Source organism: Lissotriton helveticus, chromosome 6, assembly GCF_964261635.1.
Source record: "Lissotriton helveticus chromosome 6, aLisHel1.1, whole genome shotgun sequence".
In the NCBI taxonomy this organism is placed as follows: Eukaryota; Metazoa; Chordata; class Amphibia; order Caudata; family Salamandridae; genus Lissotriton; species Lissotriton helveticus.
Window position 1 is genome coordinate 1423764679 of NC_136067.1, and position 15137 is coordinate 1423779815.

Sequence of the window (15137 nt, forward strand, 5' to 3'; positions counted from 1 at the left end):
CATGATTAAAAACGTGCTCCACAATACAGGTTAACAACTGTTGATACATCACATTACACTGGGTTTATAATTAAAATACTTAGATTACAGTGCAGAAATTAATCACAACTTGACCTGAGTCCTAGGCCTACCTTTAAAAAACTAAGAGTGTACAAAACAGTATCTGTAGAAAGAAGTTGAAAAAAGATAAAAGCTGGTCTAACCCTCCTGAAACCAGCCTTTTTCAGGATAGGGATAATAAATAGTTTTCTAGGAAGATCATGAAAACTGCAGAACATTAAAAAGTGCATCATGTCCTGAGGAGACTCTCTGTTGCAGCCACAGGGCATGAGACACTGACCTCTGTGGGAGCCACGTGGTTGAGCCAAGAGATTGTGGAAAAGGTCGAGCCGAAACCTTGTCAATAAAAAACTATCATAAATAATGCTCTGTTATTGTTTGTCTGTTTTCAGCTTCAGCGCCCTAGCTGCTTACATTCAAATATAGCATTCTTCCTCCCACCTACTCTTAATGCCACAGTTGTGTTACTTCTGCCCACCCCACCATGCCTCCCGCACCGCTTTTTTAGGCTTTTTGCATTTTTCAATGTCCACCATCAGTTGGGCTTTTTCTTGTAGGATATTCATTTGAGCTTTCTTTTAAGGGGGAGTGGGCTTGTTTTTTAGGTTTAACCTGCAAAGGGGTGTACATCCCGCCCCCTCTCTTTCCTGGCTTTTCATTGATTCCTATGCAGGCCACTTACTTTCCCTCCAGTTCTATTGGCTGTGGCATATTTTCCTGCATTTACCAATGCTTGTGTTGTTTTTATTTTCAGCACACCATGTGCGATTTCAGTTTCATTTTTTTTATTGACTTGCCTACAAAAACACCCCTCCCATTCCCAAATAGCATCGAGCAGCACAGTTATTTTTGTAACTCAGCCAAAGAAAGGCCTCCCTTCACAGCTACGTACATTTTCACTGTTTGCAGGATGTTGTTTATTACTCGACCATGCTGATCAGATCTAGCGCACAACAATGTATCTCTTATGTCATTCATAAATGTTCTGGAGGGCCGATCCTTTTGGACAGACGTGCACATCAGCTTTAAGTGGGAGGATGGAAAGGAGGCAGTGCCAGCGCCCCTGCAGGCTCTTTAATCCGAGCAAGACCCAAGCCTCTGCTGGATGTACATTTCAGGAGAATTGCTTGGCGCCGTGACTCCCTTGTGAGTCCTCAGTAAACACTCCCTGTGGCTCAGCCATGTCTTCCAACTGGCGAAGCAGGCTGGCTTCACTTTGCGAGCAAGTGGCACAGTTTATTGCACATACAAAGGAGTACGTGTCACCAAGACCAAGGGTCTGAGGCTCAAGATCCAGGAGACCTTTCACAAAAACCCAAACCGGCAGAGGCTCTTCTACCGGGAGAAGCAGGTAAACAATGCCTGCCGAGGCAAAAAAAAAATGTTTCATGTAGGATCTTGGAGGCGTGGCCTGGAACGGAGACAAAAAATAAGGTTAAACGTACGAAAAGTGGCCAGATTGGTTTTATTCACTAACAAATACATTACAGCCACTTTACACACACAATTTGCCAATGAAGCACTACTTTTGTTTTCTCTTCTTTCTGTGAACAAGTTAGTGTTCCCTTTTCCTCCATAGCCCCTACCCTCTGCTTGCTTTCTTCCTCTTCATCTCGCTTCTCCTCAGGTGAAGTATTGCCTACCATTGCTTCATCCAATCAATCTATAGGGCCATGGGAAAAGTCCTTTTAATTGTATTTATGTATCTGTATGTGGTTGTATTTGTGCCTCTGCATTGTGGGCCCGTGACATGCCACACACTTAGATGAACAGCGGTGGGAGCCCAAGCTATGTGGCATAATAGAATCCATGCTATTCTGTAACCGCTTGTTGCGCTCATATTAGTAGCATACATGTGATACTCTTAACATGTATCTCGGCCCTCTCCCTTGGAAACAACCGAGCAGCACCATAGCATCATGGATAGAGCTCACTCAGAGCTAGTGTTGCTACCGTATTTACAGATGTCTGTTTCGACTCAACTGAACCTCTGGTTTACCATCAACTAGCTTGACCTCACTTAATAGTGGCAGAACTAAAGTGCTGAGGAAATAATGTGACAAATCTAAACTGTTCCTATAGGTCTCACATATACTGGAGTATATATAATGCAACACTTCTCAGGTGAGACCATTTCAGGAATGGACCTGTCTGGGCACAAACACCAGAAGAGTGCAAAGAGCACTGCGTTTGAGATTATGGAAAGTCGCAGAATGTTACAGGAGATCAGCTTGATCCACGATTCTCATTGACAAACTATACTTCCAAACAAGCACCTGTTCCTTATGCTTCTCTGTACTGTTGGTGTCACAGGGTAGTGTTAATGAGTCCATGGCAGCTATAAACAACAAGCATTTGCAATACAATAGGTTGTGCATTGCTGAAAGTTTGCACTATTGGCGTTGCTAATAATAATGCAATGCCAATAGCTCAAACTTTCAGCAATACGAGAGCTATTGCATTACAAAGCAATTGTGGCACTCGTGCTTTAGCTTTAAACATCTAAAGCATGAGTGATGTAGCCCATTTGCAATGCATTGGCTTTCCCATTACTGAAAGTTTGAGCTATAGGTGTTGCATTATTATGAGCAACACCAATAGCGCAAACATTTAGCAATGCAAGACCTATTGCATTACAAATGCTTGTTTTCATTAGCTAGCTTAGAGGAGTAGGTGCTCTGAAGGATGTGCCAGACCTGTTGTCAGAGAAATGCAGTCAAATAAGGTCTCAGTCCACATGAATTGAAATGTATTATAATGATTAACAAACATGTTTGCTTGGATTCCCACACTCATGGGTGTAAAGGAATCTGACTGATTCTATGATAGCAAACCCAGAAGCCATAGAATTATTATTATGGTACAGATCTCTAAATGCTGAGTGGATACTGCTCTAATCAAACCTCAATGTTTTTCTATGTGAATGTTGCTTTAGTTGGAAATGTGCCTAATGTATTTTATGTTGAATCAGTACGTTTCTTACAGTCTCTTGTTTGAGATTTTTGTTTTCAAAATGCATATCCACTGTGTTTACAGTATTTATTTATCATACCTGACACAATAAGTGAAGTGCACACTACAGCCTCTACAGGAACCACATTCCAGGTCAGACGCGTCACATCACTCTGCCTGTCACTTAGCTGTGCGCTACTTTGTTTTTAATTGCTCTTAATCTTGCACCGCCCCGCCCTCACCTCTCTCCCCGTTCCGCTACGGCTTGTGCCGTTTGCACGGAGGGACTTGCACCAACAATTCTCACTTACAGGAAGCACCCTAAACCTCAGTTAGTGCTCCAGACGCTGCTGCCTTCTTTCCTCGCCACCTCCTTTTTGCCAAGAGGTTCCCAGGGCGGATGCGCGCAGCAGAGCGCCAAAGACAAGCCCGTCTGCGCCCGTCCACGCCTAGCCACCGCCGGATGCCAGACACCCAGGCAGTTTTTCCTCTTTTCCTGCCTGCCTGCCTGCCCCTCTTCTCTGGGGTTTTGGATAGGTGCCTTACTCTACCCACCCCCGGGCAATAAAGCCCACTTTTCAAGCCACTTGATTGAGACCATCGTGCCCCATGTCCTGGACGCTGATAACTTTCTCTTACTAGGAGATTTTAACCACCATGCCGAACTTCTATCTGATACTCACACCAACACTCTTACCTCAAGCTTAAGTACTCTGGGTCTCAACCAGCTGATAGTCGGTCCCACACACTCAGCAGGCTACACACTCAACCTTTTATTTACCAACTCGCCCCATATTAAGGTCGAGCCCCCAATTCCAGTTCTTTGGTCTGACCATCATATATTAAAATGTTATATTCAAGCAACCCTGACCTCAAAAAATCCACATAAAGAACCAACACTGAGTAGGTCTTGGGACAAAGTCAATTTGGCCACTTTTTCTCTTGATTTTACCACCCCTCCCATAGCCGAAACTGATAATCCCAACCCGGCAGCTGAGTCTTTCGAGGCAGCAATCAGTCTGACCTTAGCCAGAATTGTGCTCGAAAAAAAGTTAAACACCACCACAAATTATCACCCTGGTTTACCGACGACTTAAAATCTGACAAACTAGCCACCAGGAAGGCAGAACGCAAGTGGAGGCACTCAACTAGCATTGCCAATAGACAGATCTATAAATCCACCCGTAGGCTCTATCTCGATCATAAAGCCAAGGCCAAAAAAAACTACCTTGGGAACAGAATTAATCTGGCCTTCAATTCCCACAAAGAATTGTATAAAATATTAAAAGAATTTACCACCCCAAGTTCATGGCAGCCAACGCAGCTCACATCGCAAGTGTGGGTGGACACTTTGTCCGCTTTTTTTGTGGACAAAATCAACAACATTGATAGTCTCTTCCCCCACTCAGGCGATGATAAACAACATCCGGGGCCTGTCAGCAATAACCGTATGATTTCCACCTCCCTCAAAGAACTCTCAGAATTCACCCATGAGGATGTTAGAATCGATCTTGGTAAGGTCAAATTCGGATACGCTACTGACCCAGTTTCCTCCCATATTCTGTCCAAAATTGGCCAGGCTCTTCTTCCTGGCCTAACCAAGCTCCCCAACTTATCTTTATTACACTCAACCATTCCACCTAGATGGAAAGAGGCCATGGTTAGACCCATACTAAAGAAGACCACTCTAGACCCCAAGCAGCCTTGCAACTATCGGCCAATCTCCCTTCTCCCTCTTTTCGGGAAGGTCCTAGAGTCATTAGTTAACAAACAACTCACCACCTACATCGAGAGTAATCATCTGCTGGACCCCTCTCAATCTGGGTTTCGGGCTTCACATAGCACTCAAACCGCCCTGCTGGAAATAGTCGATAATATCAGACTTTCTCTCGACGCCAGACAATCCGTCATCTTGGCGCTTCCTGACTTGTCTGCTGCCTTTGACACCATCTCCCACAGCACTCTTTTGAATCATCTGTTGGAGATGGGTGTCGGGGGCACTGCTCTGAACTGGCTCAGGAGCTACCTGACAGAGCGAGCCTACAAAGGGATATATGACGGTACAACGCGTACCGTCACAACGCATACCTTTACAACACGGCCGTGACAACGCAAGTCGTTACCACGACTTGCGTTGGGGGGGCGCGGATTTCGAATAGTTTAATTTACTATTCTAACACCAGTCCCCGTGGACCCTAGGGAAGGTGTTAGGATAGTAAATTAACTATTTTTAGACCTTGAGCGCCCTCCAGCGCAAGTCGTGGTAACGACTTGCGTTGTCACAGCCGCGGTGTAAAGGTACTGCGTTGTGAAAACATCGTTGTAAACGATGTTTACCCTACAAAGTTCTAATGGGCTCATTTGCCTCCAGTAGCCATTCCATAGATAAGGGTGTCCCCCAGGGTTCCATTTCGAGCCCTACACTCTTCAACCTGTACGTGGCACCCTAAGCCAGCGTGATAAAAACTCCCGGCTTTGACACAGTATTGTACGGTGACGATACTCAGTTACTAATCACTCTCGGACCTGACCCCACTGACACCGAACTCTGGTCCAGGAATGGTGGAATATCTTTCTCTTGCCTTGCCCCCACCCTGTGGAATGCTCTCCATCTTCATCTCCGCACTGAGACTGACTGCAGAAAGTTTCGAAAGCCTCTCAAAACCTGGCTGTTCTGAGGCTGTCTCACCCTCAGTCAGTCCCCCTCGTTCCTCCCTCCATGTATCCTGCGGCAGGCTAGTGCTTTGAGACCTTCAGGTGAAATATGCGCTCAATAAAAATCCATACATAACATAACATAATGGATGTTTGACTGCAGCTATGCCGAGGAAAATGTATTTTTTAAATACAGTTTTATAAAAGTCAATTGATATGACAATGTTTATTTTAATTTGCCAAATGCAAAATTAGTAATTTAGACATGAAATGAGTGTGCTTTTACCTAAGGTCAGTGCTATGTAACCATTGAATCTGGAGTCTAAATACAAACACTGGGACTTTCCAATACTGTCAGAATTCCCCAAATAAAAAATAAATTAAAAAAAACGTTGCACAAACATCTGAGTTATGTTGCCTGAAGTAATTACATTTGCACTGGTCAAATGTATTCCATGTCTCGCGGTAATGATGGAATCACTAATACTTAGGTAAAGGAGATTCAGTTGCATGGCAATAAACTGCTCCTAAAAAAAATGCTAAATCCAGGAGGGTGCTTGAAAGTTGTTTTAAAAGTCCAGCAGAGAGTGGTAACTGAATAGGACACCACAACATGTCTGATTCAAGAATCCTGAAGCTGAAGGCCAACCTAGAAATGAACCATAAATCCCAAAATACTGGGAACAAGAGAAAAATACAATTCAGTGAGGAGGAAGGAAACTCTCTCCAGTAAGGATATCATATACCAGGACAATTTTTTTAACCCTCAAAACATCACCCCGCCAAAAAGCTGTCCTGTTGAACGCCCTTCAAGGGAATGTAAATAGGGTGGCACTCACCAGAGGAACTGTGGAAGAACTGAAGAATCCCTAGCATAGCATGATATGGCATACAAAAGAGAAGCTGGCGCAACACTGCAAGGCAGGCTTGGCAACAGGCGGCAGACTAGGAGCCAAACAGCTCACACTTAGGGAGGAGTACTTGTCCACTGGGATTGATCCAGAGTTGGTATGCGGACATCAAGGCTAGAATAATGTAGACCTTGAGGGAGAAACGTCCCCAGATAAGCAATGCAAAGCGCAACAACATCTATAGTTTAGCTATATCTAGGGTCTGTCATGATAACTTGATACATTTGACCTCCTTTCCATGTTTAGCTGTAAATACTTACCCATGCAGAGCTCATTTCTTTAAAGCATATGCAAGCCATGGCGAGGGCCCACATATCACAGTAAAGGGGGGCTTAGGTCAACTGTCATGGAGCATAAACATAGTGGCTTTACCCATGTGACATGTAGTTCACTGTGGCATTTACACCTTACACAAATGCATGTCCTTGTCAATGCAAACATACAAAGAAACTGTAGTGGGAGGGGCGAAATTGCAGCAATGCTGCAAAACCGTCCCCAAATCGCCATTTGGCGTTGCAGTGCGCAATGTAATTCATTTTATTTATTTATTTATGTACTTAACTCCGTTTGGCCATATGCTGAAGTTTACTACCCCCTACCCTGCCCCGCTCCCGCCTCACCACAGCCACTGCCGTCCCCCAGTAACAAAAATGGCTCTGACCCTTCTGGTCAACCAGGAAAACGACCAGTGCCCGCTACGGCCAGTCCAGCCCTGGATGCAAGGTTACATAGCATCAGCTCTCCTCTGAGTAGCTGATGTGCTGGTTTTAGTGTACCCACCACCTCCCAGTTGGATCTCTGGCAAGGTGTGACTTAATCATGTCCATCTTTAGAATCCTTACGGGCTCTGAGGAGACCGGCAGCAACAGCGGGGAAAGCCTCTCTACTCCGCAGTCTGTGACATAAATGTTGTAGTGAATCCTGCAAAGCAATACATGGCAGATAATGCGGCAGGTGAGTGATTTGATATATTATTTGAGATTTTAAGCCTACATATATGGGTATATGTGCCAATAACATTGTGACCCTATGATACATGATGTTAATGTGTCAGAGTTCATGTAGAAGTTACAAGTAAAAAACTTGAGAATGATTTCCTGTCTGATCATCCCGCTGTCCTGTGAGTCTGTGTTCCAGCCTGTACTGTAGGGATCCGCTTAAAATTGTACATTGTTGCCTCAATATTTATTGTAACACATTCCACCTTGCAATGCTAAGTAATGTAATGTGCAACACACCACAATCATGTCACAGAAAATCTTTGAAAAAGTACAGGCGTGAATATGAGCTTGAGTATGCCAAACATTGTCCTGTTATGTCATGTGTCCTAATGTGTTGTAGGCTTCTTCTGTTGGGGTCTTTCCATTGCAAAACTCCATGGTCCCTGTTAGAAATGGGGTAGCGTGGTGCGAAGCGGGTAGGCTAAACCAGGAGCATTGTGTAAAGCATCCGCGCAGCCACTCACAAGCGACACACTAGGCACACTACAAAAAGAGACTCCACACCAGGTTGCGTGAAAATAACTTGTGTATCATACAAACACATTAGAATGAAAACACAGGTACATATCTACTGTGCCAGCCGGCATGGGGTAGCAATTCACGGGGGGACTATTTACAAGTCAGGGCCAATTTAGCCGCTGCCAGAACCATCACAAGTCCAAGAATAAATGAGAGTCCATACGCACTAAATGTATCACAGCTCATACCTACTGGGTAAAAGAAAATAACTTAGCGTCTTCACCTTATGCAGAACAGTAAAAGTAAACTAACCAGTACCTACTGGTGACTTAATGAGGTCAGCAATGTTGCCGTCAGCATAAGCCACATCGGCTCCGGCATGGCATAAACCTTTGGGCGTAAATCACTTTAGCATGAAACAGTAGACAGGAACATCTGCAGTAGTCATCATTAGGGCATGAACCACACATTACATTAGGCATAGCCCTGGTAGGACAGGCATGAAACCTGTAAGCATAAATCCCATTAGTATGGGGCATAAACACGTTAGGTCATGAATAACAGTAGCATTCGGCATAACCATATGAGATCAGGCGTGAATCTAGAACATCTGAGCACCCCATTAAGCATAAAACATATTATGTGCTCTAATTAGGCTTAAACATATCCATGTGGCCTCTCCATAGGCATAAAAGCACCTCAGGTACAACAATAGGCATAAACCTCATTAGTAGCATGAGGCATAGCACATTATGCAGAACACCAACCTGGTAAGCGTTAGGGGAAAACATTAGCATTAGGATAAAAGCATTAGGCTGCAAATGCAACATCATTAGGCATAATACCCCTTCTTTTAGGCTTAGCCACCTTAGATCAGGAATACTTACAGAGAACCAGCCAGGTAAGCCTTGGGGGTAAAACATTAGGCATATAAACACCTGCATTAGGCATAATCATGGCACAAACACTGGCAGTGGCCACAACCACCTGAGCAGGAGTCACCTTAGAAATGTCCCTAACATTGTAGCAGTGCAAACATGAGGCCCCCAAGTTCTGGAGTGTTGGAGCTCCTTTCTGGGATTCTGAAAGTAAAGATGCCAAGCTTGGTGCGGCGGTGCCGCCGTGCGTTCACGACTGGTCACTGGCACCACGGTGGCTCTGGAGCCCCAATCTGGGACTCCAAGTCACAAATGCCCAATAGGTGCAGCTGCCCACTATCCAGTGAGGCAGCTGAAACACAAAATGAGCCCTGGTACCGGGGGCGGGCACCGGTAATGTGCTCCGATACCCCCCAACCACTGGAGGATTCAGCCCCACTCACCGGGCTCACTGGAGGAATCTGCTCTTTCCTGTTGCGGCAGCCGGCAGACTCATTGGCTCGTCGAGGACTCCTCTTCTTGCTCCTCCGGCCGCCTGCGAGGCTCTTTCTGGTCCTGGGAGCCCCGCCTTCATGGCCCCTCTCACCGGCGACTCCACACGAGGCCCGGTAGGCTGCCACCTCGGCCCAGACTCCGGACGTCTCCCTGGGCCCCGCCTGGGACCCAGAGCTTCACTGGCCAGACGTGCGGGGCTCCCACCGGCACACGGGGGCCCCATCTTCCCTTTCTCTGGTCCGCCTTGCTTCTGGGTCGCTTGTTTCTCTTCCGGGTCACTGCAGGCAGCATGGCAGCCCTCATGGAACCTCGGGTCGCAGCGATGATTTTTTCCGTCGATTTCAGCGTGCGGAGTAGGCACCCGCTCAAGGCAGCATTCACTCAGGGTGGGCACCCGCGAAGGACGACAATATGGGGTAGGCTCCCGGTATGTGGAAATATAAGGCGGGGTGGGCTCCCGCCACGTCTTTAAAAGCACCAATATGCGACTTGGGCACAGGCTGTAAAAAATAAGTACAAATGCGGCAGAAACACGGGGTGGGCTGCCGCTGTTCATATTAGGCACCCAGGTGGCAATAACGCGGGGTGGGCTCCCGCGAAATTAGCATAAGGACCGCGGGGTGGGCTCCCGCTGGTTCAAATAAGCATGAAGCGCGGGGTAGGCACCCGCGTAATGGCACAAATGCGGGGTGGGTACCAGCTCTCCCCTCACAGGCAGGGGGAAATCCCACACACTGGGATTTCCTCGTGGCACTTCGGCATCACAGCGCTGCAGGGACTCACACTCCTCACCTCCTGGGCAGTCACAATGTGGCGCAAAAATGCAGAATGTAGGATCCAGTGGTAGCGCTCTGTCAGTACAGCGCTGCAGGCGACAGCCCCTCTTCTGGCAATTTGAATATAGTGCTCACGAGGCGCTAGGTCCCAGGGATGCAGTCAGGGTCCCACTGAGTAAAGTACCGCCCACTCTCCTCACCTCCTTGGAGTGCAGGCGGACAGAAGATAGCGCTCACGAGGTGCTAGGTCAGGAGAGCAGGCAGGCAATGCTGGGCAAGATCAGCAGACAGTGGGCACTCATCAGCACAGGACAGCAGTTCCTTGAAACGGTCAACTCCCATACAGTGACACTCCTCCTGGCATAGCAGTCTTTACTCCAGCGAAGGGCTCTCACTGGCCTGGTGGACAGCAGAGGGGTACAGATGGGCACAGGGGACAGCACACAGGCCCTTGCGTTGGTACCTCCTGGCAGTGTCCCCTCTCAATCAAAGTTCACGCACAGTCTGTCACATGGAGGCACAGCCCCCTATATATATCCCCCTCACCCCACCTACCAGAAAGGGCTAGAACCTTCTAGAAGGCTCTCTGGGGAAACCGGTCCCAACTGGTTTTGGGGGATGTGTAGAGCACCCTATCTGCCAGGCTTCCAGCCAAGAGCTGGGAGCTGGGCTACAGACACGTCCCAGGGGAGGAGCCAGCCTTGGCCACTTTGAACACTAGACCTGCAACCCACTTGAGGCAGCAGGCCCAAAGCACATAGATAGGGTGACATTTTGAAAGTGACTTTCTTGCAATGGTGAAAATAAACCTGCGTACACCATTGCGCAGCATTTAATATTTGCAGTTCACCCACATGCCAAACATGGCATACCTTTACTCTCCCATGGGGGGGTTCCTAATGTAAGCCCATCGGAGGCAGACAGCACACACACTTTGCATTGCCAACTGGCGCTAAAGTGTCCAACACCTGGCACCCACCAATTCCATCAGAGCAAAAAGGCTAGGGGGAAGACAACAAGTTTCGGGATGACCCTGCAAGCAAGGCCAAGTCTAACAGTCCCAAGATGTAAACCTTGACATCCACAGAAGGAGAATGAGTAAAGATTATGCATATTGCATTGACCTTTCATCTACTCATAGATGTTTATAGTCATGTATTTCAAAAATGAATTAGTAGACCTTATCAATACACACCACCCTCAAGGCTTGATTGATGGTTCAGTGTCTCTGAATATGTACGTCTCATATGTATTGCCTGGGTACTTGTCAACAACATTGTTGAAGCAGTATTTTGCATCACATATATTACCTGTTCATTTACTGATTGTGTGTGCTTGCAGTTTCTTTATGTGAGTGCCATGTCAGCTGGTGGGACAAATGTGACGTGTATAGTCAAAGGCAACAAGGACGGATGTATGACATTAAAATGCATGCTTTTACATCGCATGCTTATACAGCGCGGTTTTTACAACGCATACCATTACAAGGCATAGTGCTTTTAGGCGCTGGATAGTGAATTGTTTAATTTACTATTCCAACTCCAGTCCCCGTGGATAGTAGGGAAGGTGTTGGATAGTACATTAAACATATTCCCTATCCTAGAGCGCCCCCCAGCGCAATGCGTTGTAATGGTTTGCGTTGTAAAAGTTGCGTTGTAAAGGCACTGCGTGGTAAAAGTTGCGTTGTAAAGGTTGTATACCACAAGGACATGTGGCAGTTTGACAATAACATACTACTCTGTCTTGACTTCTTGCACATTAGGGGCTGTTTTGTGCACCTTCTGGTATTGTTTATGGACAGAATTAATTCCAGCACACGTGGCAAAAATGCTGGAAGTAGATTTTTGTGACCTTCGCACATGTGCTCTGGAAGTACAATAAATAATTGTCTGTGAGCTGTTATTCCATGCAGGCTACCAGTAGTGGGCTCAAGTGAAAATTCACTTTGTGCTTGGGGCCTCAATATGATGTCACTGCTGAACCTATATTTTGTTTGATCTCCTTATCAGGTTTTCTAAATAGTTTAACCTTCACTTTGTAGATTTTTCTCCCACATTCTCCTCTCCTATGGTGATTACCAATTTCATTAATTGCAGTTTTTGTCAACCTATTATCACTTAAGGGTAGTATGGGTGTTTTACGTTGCTGCAAAATTGCACAAAATGTTTGTTCCTGCTTTCATCTTTTTACAATTTTAGACAGAATTTGCCTGATGCTTATTTGCTCTGGTATGCATAATTATAGTAGTTATTCATTTGCGTCAGTGTCTATATGTGTTTTCACTCCTTTTAACCTGAATCACTCACTCGAAATAAATTATCTTGCTTTTGGTCCCAGGGGTATTGATAATGTATGGTACAAAAAGATGGTGCACACATATGTGGATACATGCAGCTGTTTGAGCTTCCTCCTGCTTGGCATCACGCAAGTACCTGTGCAAATGTTTAGGACATCTGGGCAATGATTGGAGAGTCGTATGGATAAGCAGAAATACCTTAAATACACACTGAAAATTATGGGATTTTGATATATCATCTGACATAGAAAGATCTTTGGAAGAGTGAGAAGAAGAATTGAGAAGATGGAGGTGATCATTCATTGATAACTGGTCACTGTCAGAAATACATTAGAAAAGGACCATTATACCGTATAAATAATCTATCAATAACATTCACTTGTCATTACAATACGACTGAGCAGAGATTAATCAGTGCAGGACAGCACTTACTGAGGAGAGATATGAGTACAAACTTGTGTGGCCTAAATCAAGAAACACTGAACCCTCCTAGCGGTGCTTGAGTGAATGACCTGTTGAGGAAACTAAGAAGCCTAGGACATTCATTAGGACATCTGGTTTTCTTATAGACATAAAAAAGCATGTAAGTCACTGTCAGCATTTGATTTACAATTTATTGTACTTCTCAATATGCTACAACAATATCAAACGTATGCGTTCATAATTTAAAAAACAAAAGAATATTAAAAACTATCAAAAGATAAACTAGACCATTCCATAATATATCAATAAAGGACTATAAACACATACAGACAAAATTACTTTTGAACTGTAATCCTGTTTACTATTTAGTTGATTTTCAATGCGGTACTAATTTCCGTTGACATCCCGTGCAGATTTGGGATCAATCTTAAATCTTCATACTTAGGCTGTATTGTTTATATAATTAGCCTTGTTACCCCAATATACAACATTACTGGGTACTAGATTAAGATGAAATTAGAGTGATAATAAAAGGCTATAAATCCAGTACAGTTTGTCATATGGTGTTGGAATAACAGCTACATTGATTCTCTCATTTTGCTATAATATTTGTGCAACCAGCGGTAGCAAACATTTCCTTCTCTATCTTATAGGCTCTTCTCATGTAAGCGTAAAGTGCCTAAATGTTCATTTGTGCCTCTGACACCACATTTGCCAAACCCCATCGTATTTCTATAGTCCTTCCATGTAGTAGTATAAGCATTAAATGGTAATAATATATATTGGCCCTATAAAAAGCACTATTATCTAGAGTACCTAAATCCATTTAGACTCGCACCCATCAATAGTTTAAGATGGCATTTCTTAAGATCAAATCTGATACCAAATTAGGGATTTGTCCACAAAGCCTCCGACCATTTTTTCTGAAGTGTAGTTTCCACATGTGTGAGCCATGGAACCTTAAGTGAGCCCTTTGTGGAACTCAGGCCTTTCAGGAAGTAAGTGTAAAATGTGGCATGTGGATTTCTATACAGCTAAATCCTGAATAAAATTGATCGTAGGGCTATGACACTAGTCATGTCCTTTAAAAGGTATTTCAAACAGATCTATTTCAGAAACATTTATAATTTCCAAATAATTCAACTGCATACACCACTGGGCTGGAGTCTTTCAACGGTACTCATGCAGGATAAGTGATTTTCCAGTCATTGTTTTGACAATTGAAAGAGCTAAAGCCAGTGCTGGGGCTCAGAGGGTAAGTAATAATAATGTTACAGAGTCAGTGATTTTGCTGTGCCAAGACAGCATAGAGTGCTAAAGATGTATGTGGTGAAACCTCAAGTTTGATAAGCAAATTTTCCCATGCATAATTATTTAACAGATTATAAAGAGGAAACTTAATCTTTAAAAACATTGTTTTCTCTACAGATGAATACTTACACATTTGCAAGAAGCCTTGTTTACCTATATACACAAATACACAATTCTGAAAGTGTCACTTTTAGAAAGTTGCCATTTTTTTGTCGTAACCATTTTTGTCCGCTGCCTGTGACCTGGGTCACTTGACTGAATAGCTTGGCAGTTGGCCTTTGTGTATTCCTTCCACACTACGAGTCAAAAGAGGACTAAATGTTGGCCGGATGGGCCAGTTTGCGAGGATGGGTGGAGAAGGGCTGTTCCCTGACTCACTTACATTTCAAAGGGCTGCCTCCAGGATGCACAGAAAGGAACCTGACACCAATCTTTTGTCGCCCCTGACTACTTTGAACATTGGCAGCGGAAGGGAATAACTTTCCAGAACCAGATGTTGTGGTAACCAAGATGTCACCCCCACTTCAAAAGCAGGCATCCGGTATCTATTTTGGAACTCCAAAACCACCTCTTCAGTACACTCTTGAACCTGTGGAAGACTTCAGAAGGATGGCCTTGTACGCCAGAGGAATGCCCTGCTGCTACCTCAGGACAACCATGCTGCTTGAGGCCTGCCTTGTTCCTTAGATGATTGTGCTGCGGCTTGAGGCCTGCCTTGCTGCTTGAAGGAGAGAGGACCATCTCCTTGAACCCAGGACTACCAGAGTGACTTCCAGGGCTAGATGACTTGCCTCCTGTATGCGATACAGGGACATAACAAGATACAGATACCTTGACTCCTGCACCGGGCCTCTGCTGGAGTGAGTCCTTACCCCCAAGTGGTGCCCCCAAGCCCTGGACCTTTGGAAGTAGTGTTAGAT

At 45.0% G+C, this 15137-nt stretch overlaps 1 protein-coding gene across 2 annotated transcripts in view; it reads left to right on the top strand.

Annotated features, from left to right (window-relative positions):
- Window positions 1-15137, top strand: part of ENPP3 (ectonucleotide pyrophosphatase/phosphodiesterase 3) — a 709442-nt gene that overhangs the window by 630782 nt on the left and 63523 nt on the right. The gene's annotated exons all lie outside the window — the stretch shown is intronic.